Source organism: Artemia sp. Qi Xiang Cuo, chromosome 10 (genome assembly GCF_049724085.1).
Source record: "Artemia sp. Qi Xiang Cuo chromosome 10, ASM4972408v1, whole genome shotgun sequence".
Taxonomy (NCBI): Eukaryota; Metazoa; Arthropoda; class Branchiopoda; order Anostraca; family Artemiidae; genus Artemia; species Artemia sp. Qi Xiang Cuo.
In genome coordinates, this window is record NC_142803.1 from 23,268,730 (window position 1) to 23,277,453 (window position 8,724).

The window sequence follows — 8,724 nt, forward strand, 5'->3', positions numbered from 1 at the left end:
ATGATGCTGCAAGGTAACACCTCGCTTCTTAACTTACCCTTACAGGTCTAACTTAATAATGTAAGCCGTTCGTAAGATATTGTTTTGTCACCTTTTTAAAAATCTACATGCTCATATTTCGTTTTGATTTCGTTCAATATTAGCCTAAATGTCCCTTGAACATCAGTAACTTATGAAATAATACTACCGTTCATCGAAAGTTTTGACTGAACAATCAAATCTTGTCCAAAATTTTACTCACAATCCTATATTTGACACAGTACAAATATCTAAATATCTGTACTGTGCAAAAAACAGAGAAAGCGGGAAGCTACAACCCAGTTTATACTCATTGGTACACACACTTTAACAGCAATAAATAATTTTCAATTTCCCTTCTAATAAACATCTGGAATTATCCAGGGGAATATGGATGAGAATTATCCGGAGGGGGGCGGCCAATTTACCAGGCGGATTTTCCGCGGGGACAATTTTTAGTAGGAGAAATTTTCTATGGGAATACGTGGGTGGGGGGATTTCCCTTGTGAGCAATACGCTGAGGGTAATATACCTAGACCCCTTTACCACTTTACCACTCTGTAGCTGTAGCCGCAACCACAATTCAAATGTGCATGAAAAAGTGCGAGTTCCGTGTAAGATAAATCAGGATACTGCGTCGTATAGAAGGCTACGGCCGTGAATGCCGTAAAGTGGCAAAGAATTAAAATAAAAGTGTTTTATTTTAATTCTTTGCCACAACAGCCTAAAGGGATATTGCTAAAAAAAAACGTAAGAAACGGGAAGCGCAAAATTGCTCTGAAAAATCTTTCTTTTTCATCACACAGATTTGGTTCATTTCATAATCGCAAAAAAGGTGTAAATTGCGTTAATATTCAGCAACAAATAAAAAGAATAATAAACAATTGAAAGAATCACTCCTTATTTTACGTTCTAGTTAATCATGCAATAACCAAAAAAATTAAAACCACTAAAAATATGTGTTCTAGTAATTTATATATTGTATTCAGCGTTATTTTCGTCTCACTTTTCTGTCAGGTCCGCGGCATTCACGGCTGTAAGTTTCTACGACGTAAAATTAAGGTTATCTTACACGGTACTCATGCCATTGGAAAGAGATTTCTGTATAAAACCAACGGCTAAAATTGAAAATTCAAGAGTGTTACCAAAGAGACTCGTAAGAATAGAAAGTAGCTTATTATCCGAGGTTGAGACATGGACTGCTGTAAAAGTAAGTATTTTTCATTTGATAAAAACATTGATCGAAAGCAGAACTGATTTTAAGGTAATATATATATATATATATATATATATATATATGGTATATATATATATATATATATATATATATATATATATATATATATATATATATATATATATATATATATATATATATATATATATATATATATATATATATATATATATATATATATATATATAAAGATTGCCCCCCCACCTAATGAGAAAAGGTGTAGTGCTAGGCTATATTCAAAACTTTGTTGATTCGGTTGGGCTGCAAATATTGTATTTAGTCTATTTTTTATCAAGAAGTAGGCCTAGTTCAGAATTCAAAATAATACTAATTTGAAAAAAAGCTTGACTTTAATTTATTATTTTTTTATTTAAAAACATTTCATCTTCTCTTCTGAACTAAAATGTTACAAAAACAATATTTTTGCGCCTCTTTCACTACATTCATAAAATTGATATATACTAATGGGCTAGCTTTCCTCCCAGCCTTCTCCCAAATGCATGTATATAGGACTCAGTTATTAACAAAAGTTTCCTGATATAGTTCTTTTTTTTTCAAATTGACAATATTTCGTATTATGAACCACATATTGATGGGTATCCAGGTACTAGGTTGGGAGTATTCAATTCCCACCTCATTTCATCAGTTTTGATTAATTGATCAATTTGTGCTTCTGGTATTATTTTAATTTTTGTGTTGACCTTATTTTGCTGTTTCTTCATTATTTGAACTTTTCTTCTGCGTCACTTAATATTCATTTGGAGCTGTGTTTTATTGTCGGTTCCGGATTTAATAAACTTCTGACTAAGAAAGAAACAACGGATGAATAATAAAATTAAATAGTTGAGAAAAACAAGAGTAACGAAAGTAAAAACGAACAGAAAAGAAGCGAAAATGACAAAAGCAGACATTTTGAAAAGGACTTAGCTTGTCTGCTCACCTAATTTTCGTTTAGTGCGGTCAGATGATGTTAATTTAAACAGAGGAAAAATGTTATTTGATTGTTTTAATATTAATATATTATAAGTTGGGTTTATAATGTATTATAAGTTGGGTTTAGTAGATACTGGAGATAATCCTCTAAACCCAATTTACAATAACTTAATATTAAAAGATTCAAATAACATTTTCCCTCTGTTTAAATTCTGATAGTCAATCTCTAAGAAGAAATAGCCCAATCTAACTGGTGAATGATCTTTCATTTATTCGGGCTTGTTTTTTTTTTTTTTTTTTTTTTTTTTTGGTAAAAAAGCGCCTTTTTTAAAGGTAAATTTGTCGTCTTTTTTGAGCACTGAAGACGTCTTGGCGGAGGTACTTGTCGAAATAACTGCTTTTGTCAGTTTCGCTTCTTATCTGTATACTGTCCGGCATTTCTCTGGTTTTTCTCGGCTATTTGATTTTATGTTTCATATGTTTTTGTTTTTTTATTTGGCATACATCATTTTGGTTAAATTTTCGGAGTTTGAACTAAGTTTAATTTAATTTAGATTCGGAATTTAATTATTTTCTTGGGATTTTTTTTTTTTTGCAGCCGATTCTATGACTTGTAAAAAGTATTCAGTTTCTTTGATTGAAAAACTCATTTGTGTATTCAAATTTAACTTGGGTCTAGAACCCAATGCAAAAGTGGGAAGTGTCATTTGCAACTTTTGTTGGAAAGACTACAATTGAAGTTCCTATTCGTAAAATCTAACCGTTTTCTGCTTTCGTTTTCGAAAGAAGTTACATTTGTTCCTGGTAACGAACTGTAAGTAAGAAGCGACCCGGCTCAATAGTAACCAAAACTCTAAAAAACGGATTTTTGATACCAAAAGATCCATCAAAAGAATCACGATTTTTATGCTGATTTCAAATATATAAATTTTATGAAGGTTAGTCTTACCCATTCAAAGTAACGCGCCTGAGAAAATTTGCCTTATGTTCGAAAAAAGAGGGAAACACCCCCTAAAAGTCATAGAACCTTAATGGAAACCACACCATCAGATTCAGCGTATCAGAGAACCCTACTGTAGAGGTTTCAAGCTCCTATCTGCAAAATTGTGGATTTTTTTTTTTTTTTGCCAGAAGAAAGATCACGGATGCGTGTTTATTTGTTTTTTTGTTCGTTTCCCCCCCCCCCAGGTTTGATCGTATCGACCCAGTGATCGTAGAATATCGCAGGAGGGCTCATCTGAACGGAAAATTAAAGTTATAGTGCCATTTTTTAGTGAGAGCAACTAGGTCCCCTCCCACACATTTTCTCCCCAAAGTCACATGCTCAAAATTTTGAGATAGCCATTTTGTTCAGCATGGTCAAAAATATAATAACTATGTCTTTGAGAATAATTTAATCCCCCACAGTCCCCTGGGGAAGGGCTGCGAGTTATGAACTTTGCCCAATGTTTACATTCAAAAACGTTCAGAAATTAAATAAAAAAACTAAGCTTTTTTAACTAAAAGTAAGGAGCGACAGTAAAACTTAATACGAACAGAAATGATTCCGTATATGAATGGGGCTGTCCCCTCCTCAACGCCCTGCTCTTTACGCTAAAGTTTGACTTTTTCTCACAACTCGTATTTTTTTAAACAATAAGAAACGTTAGCGTAAAGAGCGTGGCGTTGAGGAGGGGCCAGCCCCTTTCATATACGGAATAATTTCTGTTCGTTTTAAGTATTAATGCTGCTCCTTACTTTTAGTTAAAAAAAACTTAGTTTTTTTTATTTAATTTGAAAAGAAAAGCGGCGATTACTCCTTGACTCCAATTGCTTTAAGTTTCTACTTACTTTTAAGCTACGTTGCGAAATCCATCTCCAACAGAGATCCTGAAAGGGGAGAGGGTAGGAGAAGAAATTCACACAAGGCATTATAATGTCAAATTATCACAAAATAATACTTAATACGAAATCTAATACGATTGAGATGAACCTTAGGTTTAATTTTTTTTGTCATTTTTATTTAATAAATTGGAGGTAATAGATGATCTGCAAACATAAAAATCGCTTGCTAATACCTGCTTAGAAGTTAACAAATCTTGTGTTACTTTTAGACCTTATTAGAGCTGCACCGGGTTTCTTTTAAAAAAATGTATGTTTATCCTTGTTTTTGCAACTATTCTAAAAGGATTGTTTTCGGAGTTGATGCTATGACTGTAACACAGAGGCGGATATGTAGTGCCAGAGCATCCCCTCCCTTGTTCTGACCTTTTATGCGTCAGATATAGAGTCCTTGGAATTTTGAGTAACCCCTTCTGACCTGAAAGGCAGTGTCTGTGGGTAATTAAGATAGTACTGAATTTGATCATTTGTTTTAGATGGTTGTACTTGCACTGGATCTTGCAATTGTTCTCCGGACTGCAAATGCTGTAAAGGGTGTGAATGCAAAGGCAGTAAGTATCTTTTTCAACTATTTCACCCATATAAGTTTCAGTTATTGTTTTTTATAGGGACCAATATATACATATATAGCATATCTACGAAAAGTCAGGTTCAATCCTGCTTTCTAGGGCGAATATAAAGGGAGAAATGTTGAGATGGGTAGGGCACGTTCTGCGGATGAAGGATGACGGAATGCCAGTGAATTTCCAGTTCGGCCAGCCGTGTAGGGCTAAACGGAAAGTAGTTTGTCCATGGTTGGGATGCAAGAATGTCATAAACAAATACTTAAGGAAAATGTGAACTTTCTGGGATGGTGTAAAGAGGGAGGCATTGAATAGATTGGGATGGAGGAAGAGCGTGCATAGCTGTGTCGACCTCGGGAGGCCTGGTGCTGCGGTGAGTTGTTAGTAGTAGTAGTAGTAGTAGTAGTGGAATATTATGTATAGCCTACACATAATAAATATACATAGGTATATGTATATCCTATCTATTTATCTTTTAATATCGATACTTCGAGAAACCTCAAAACCAACACGTCCACATGAGTTTATTTTGGATGCAGGGCACCTGTTAAAAAGTAATAAAAGGCAATGTATGCTAGAATTTTTTTTTGCGGAGTATAAACCAGAAGGCCTTACTACGTTCGTACCTGTTTCTTAAGGTGGTATATATAAATTAAATGATTTCGGATGGGTAACTGAGGTTTGTAATTCTAAGCTAGTATATAACTTCTTTTTGGATTCTTTGTTTGAATTTGATTAATTCCGTAAGTTTCCCAAGCTTATGCCAAATAAGTTCCTCAGGATTCCAAAGAATATACGTCGAATCTTTGTTGTTCAAAGGTATAGATGATTTTTTTTTCCTTCCCTATTTTATAATAATAATAAATTGAAAAAGAACAAAAAAAACGACTAGAATAAATAGGAAACAAAAGTCGCTGCGCAAACAAAACGACTTAAGACTTTTCCAGGGAAATCATTAAGAGAAAACGGAAAGTATGAAAAAACCCTTTCGCCACCTAACAATAAACCTTCTGGTTTTGATTTCTTTTTCTCCTTTTTTAAAGTCTAATATTCTGTAAAATATTATTAAGAGTAAATATATTAATACATAAAAAAGGACTATGTTAATCAGTTTAGTTGAATTATTTGAATTAGTTATTATTGATGCTTCTGTTATATTAATTATTTCTCTTTTCAGGGCCAGAATGCAAATGTGAAAAGAACTGTCCCTGCAGCTCATGTGGCTGTCATTGAGTAACAAGGACCTCTATTCTTGATATTTAAATATACTATTTTTTCAGTTTTTTTCGCAATAAAATGATTTTTAGCTTTTTGAAACTTTTGCCATATTATTTCTTTCCTATATCGAAATTCGTGGCCTGTGTATTACCTGAATATTCATTCACTTCCTAAAAAAGGATAAATTTCACATTTGAAGATACTGTTCTTAAAGCTCATACATATTGACTTCACTTACATAATTTTTATCAAGATTGCAGTCTTTTAGGGGGAATTTTATCCAACTTCCAAGGTTATATTATGTGCCAAAAGATTTTGATGAGCATCTTTAAAAGTATTCCATTTTGCATATTAAGATCAAACATGAATATTGTTATTGCATATATTATAATTAATACTCTTTTTAGGATTTTGGTTTCTATCGACAAGAATCATTCTATAAGTATAGTTTGCTACAACGAGCTGCATCAGCCAATTCTCTTTTTAATGTGAAGGAGGGTTAATACTCCCTCCAACATTATGCTTGAATTTACATTCAAGTATAATATCCTTAAAACAATCCTTTAAGAATGATCATCCTCTCCGATAACATTTAACCATACAAATATTTTCTAGGAGGGAGGGGATATGAAAAGTGAAATATTAGTTATATGTTCATCGTTTCCACGGTTTTCAAGACGAAAATCTTTCATAGCGATGTTCCTATAGACGTCAGTATGGGAGGCAATACCCTGTTAAACAAGAAATCAGTAAACATTGCACTTTAATAGAGAATTAGGATACATCACCATTTGAATTTCGGTGAAGAGAAAGGAAAAGGCAAGAAGTAATTTCCTGGCGGTGATCATTACCTCTCCTCCCTACCTCTCCAATTTTGTGCCGGTATGCGTGTAAATGTAATCTTTACGTCACATAGAAAAAACTTTCTGTAATAAGAAAGGTTTTATCCCCTCCCCCGCCCCTACCAGTATTACAGGTTTAATACCAAAATGTTCACGGGAATCAAGAGCGATTAAAGTTAAATTTCTACCTCCCTACCCCAACATCCCATTTTTATCAAAAATCTCACAAGAAATATGAAAGTTGGGTGTAGAAGCACATTTTTAAGGTTCCTAGCGCACTCCCCCTGCCCCACCTATATAGAGATCCGCTATGTCTTCTCCAGAATAGGTTATGCGCAATTAAACACCATTTTATATAATTTCATCACCATTTGTGCCTAAATGGTGTTAACACCATTATCACCAAACGCAATTAAACACCATTCATGCCTAAAATGAATTAACTTAGTTGAAAGAAGGGTTAAAACAATTGTCTATATTAATCGTTTTCTTTTTTTTTCGTTCTTTTTTTGTGTATAGACTACGTGTGTCATTAGGAACGAATGCGCCACCTCGCTGCACTGCGCCACGGTCTCTGAAATTGGAAAGCTCAAAAATTAGTTTTTCGATGATTCTAAACCAATCGGCTATTTCAACATTTTCAATCGATGGCTTTTTGTCCATCGATTGAAATGTTATCTGCAAAAATGTGGGATTTTGCATTTTTTGCCAGAAGAAAGATCATGCATGCGTGTTTTTTTTTTTTTTTTTTCAGAGGTGATCGTATCGATTCAGTGGTCATGAAATATCGCGATATGGCTCATTCAAACGGAAATTAAAAGTTATAGTGCCCTATTTAATTGAAAAAAAAACTGGAGGGCAACTAGGCCCTCTCCCAAGCTCATTCTTTTCCCAAAGTTGCTCGATCAAAATTTTGAGATAGCCATTTTGTTCAGCACTGTCAAAAATCTAATAAATAGTTCTATGAGGATGACTTAATTACCCACAGTTCCTGGGGGAAGGGCCCCAATTTATTAACTTTGCCCATTGTTTATATATAGTATTTGTTATTTGGAAGTATGCAGACGTTTTCAGGAGGGACTTTTTATGGTGGGGATGGGGTTGGAGGAGATGACTACGTGGAAGAATCTTTCCATGGAGGGTATTGTCATGGGGGAAGGGATATTTCTATGAGAGGGGGCGCCGGATTTCCCAGCATTATTTAAAAAAAACGATCAAAAATTAAATTCAAAAAATGAGTTTTTTCAACTGAAAGTAAGGAGCAACATTAAAACTTAAGATGAGCAGAAATTATTACGTATATGAGGGGTTCTCCTCTTAGTCAATGCCTCGCTCTTTAAGTTTTTTTTAGTACTTTCAAAAAAGCTATCTATTCTAATTAGACGGCCTATATGATTCAGAGGTCATTCTTAAAGAATTGGAACAAAATTCGAACTTTAGCGTAAAGAGTGAGGTATTGACTAGGATGAAAATCCCTCATTTACGTAATAAAAATATACAAATATAGAAGTTCGTTACGTAAGTTATTTCGTAAGTTACGTCAGATCAAAATTTCGAGAAAGCCATTAGACAAAAAAAAATAATAATATGCAAATTTTATTTTAATTATTCATGTACGGTGAACCAAAATCAAAGCTGCACTAATTCAAAAACGTTCAGAAATTAAATGAAAAAAACAATTTTTTTTAATTGAAAGTAAGGAGGGACATTGAAACTTAAAACGAACAGAAATTATTCCATTTATGAAAGGGGCTGTTCCCTCCTCAACGCCTCGCTCTTTACGGTAAAGTTTTTATTATTTTAAAAATAAATTTGTGAGACAGATTCAATCTTTAGCGTAAAGAGTGAGGCGTTGAGGCCAAAGCTGGGCCAAATGAAAGCATTACGAGGCCTAGCTGATCAGGAAAATGTTTTAGGCCCATTATGTAGCGAAGCAAAATTTTCCAGCTTCCTTAAGAGCTCCCCGGACCCAACGAATAATGAATATAAGTTTCAGCCTTTCCCGAAAAATTGTAGGTCCTTTTTGAGACGA

The 8,724-nt window shown here is 33.8% G+C and overlaps 1 long non-coding RNA gene across 1 annotated transcript; it reads left to right on the forward strand.

Moving 5' to 3' along the window:
- The first annotated feature begins 1,071 nt into the window (after positions 1–1,071).
- On the forward strand, positions 1,072–5,949 carry LOC148947597 (uncharacterized). The gene is made up of 3 exons (XR_016142300.1): positions 1,072–1,228; positions 4,546–4,620; positions 5,810–5,949. It is a non-coding gene; the product is annotated as an uncharacterized LOC148947597 (long non-coding RNA).
- The last annotated feature ends 2,775 nt before the right edge of the window (positions 5,950–8,724 follow it).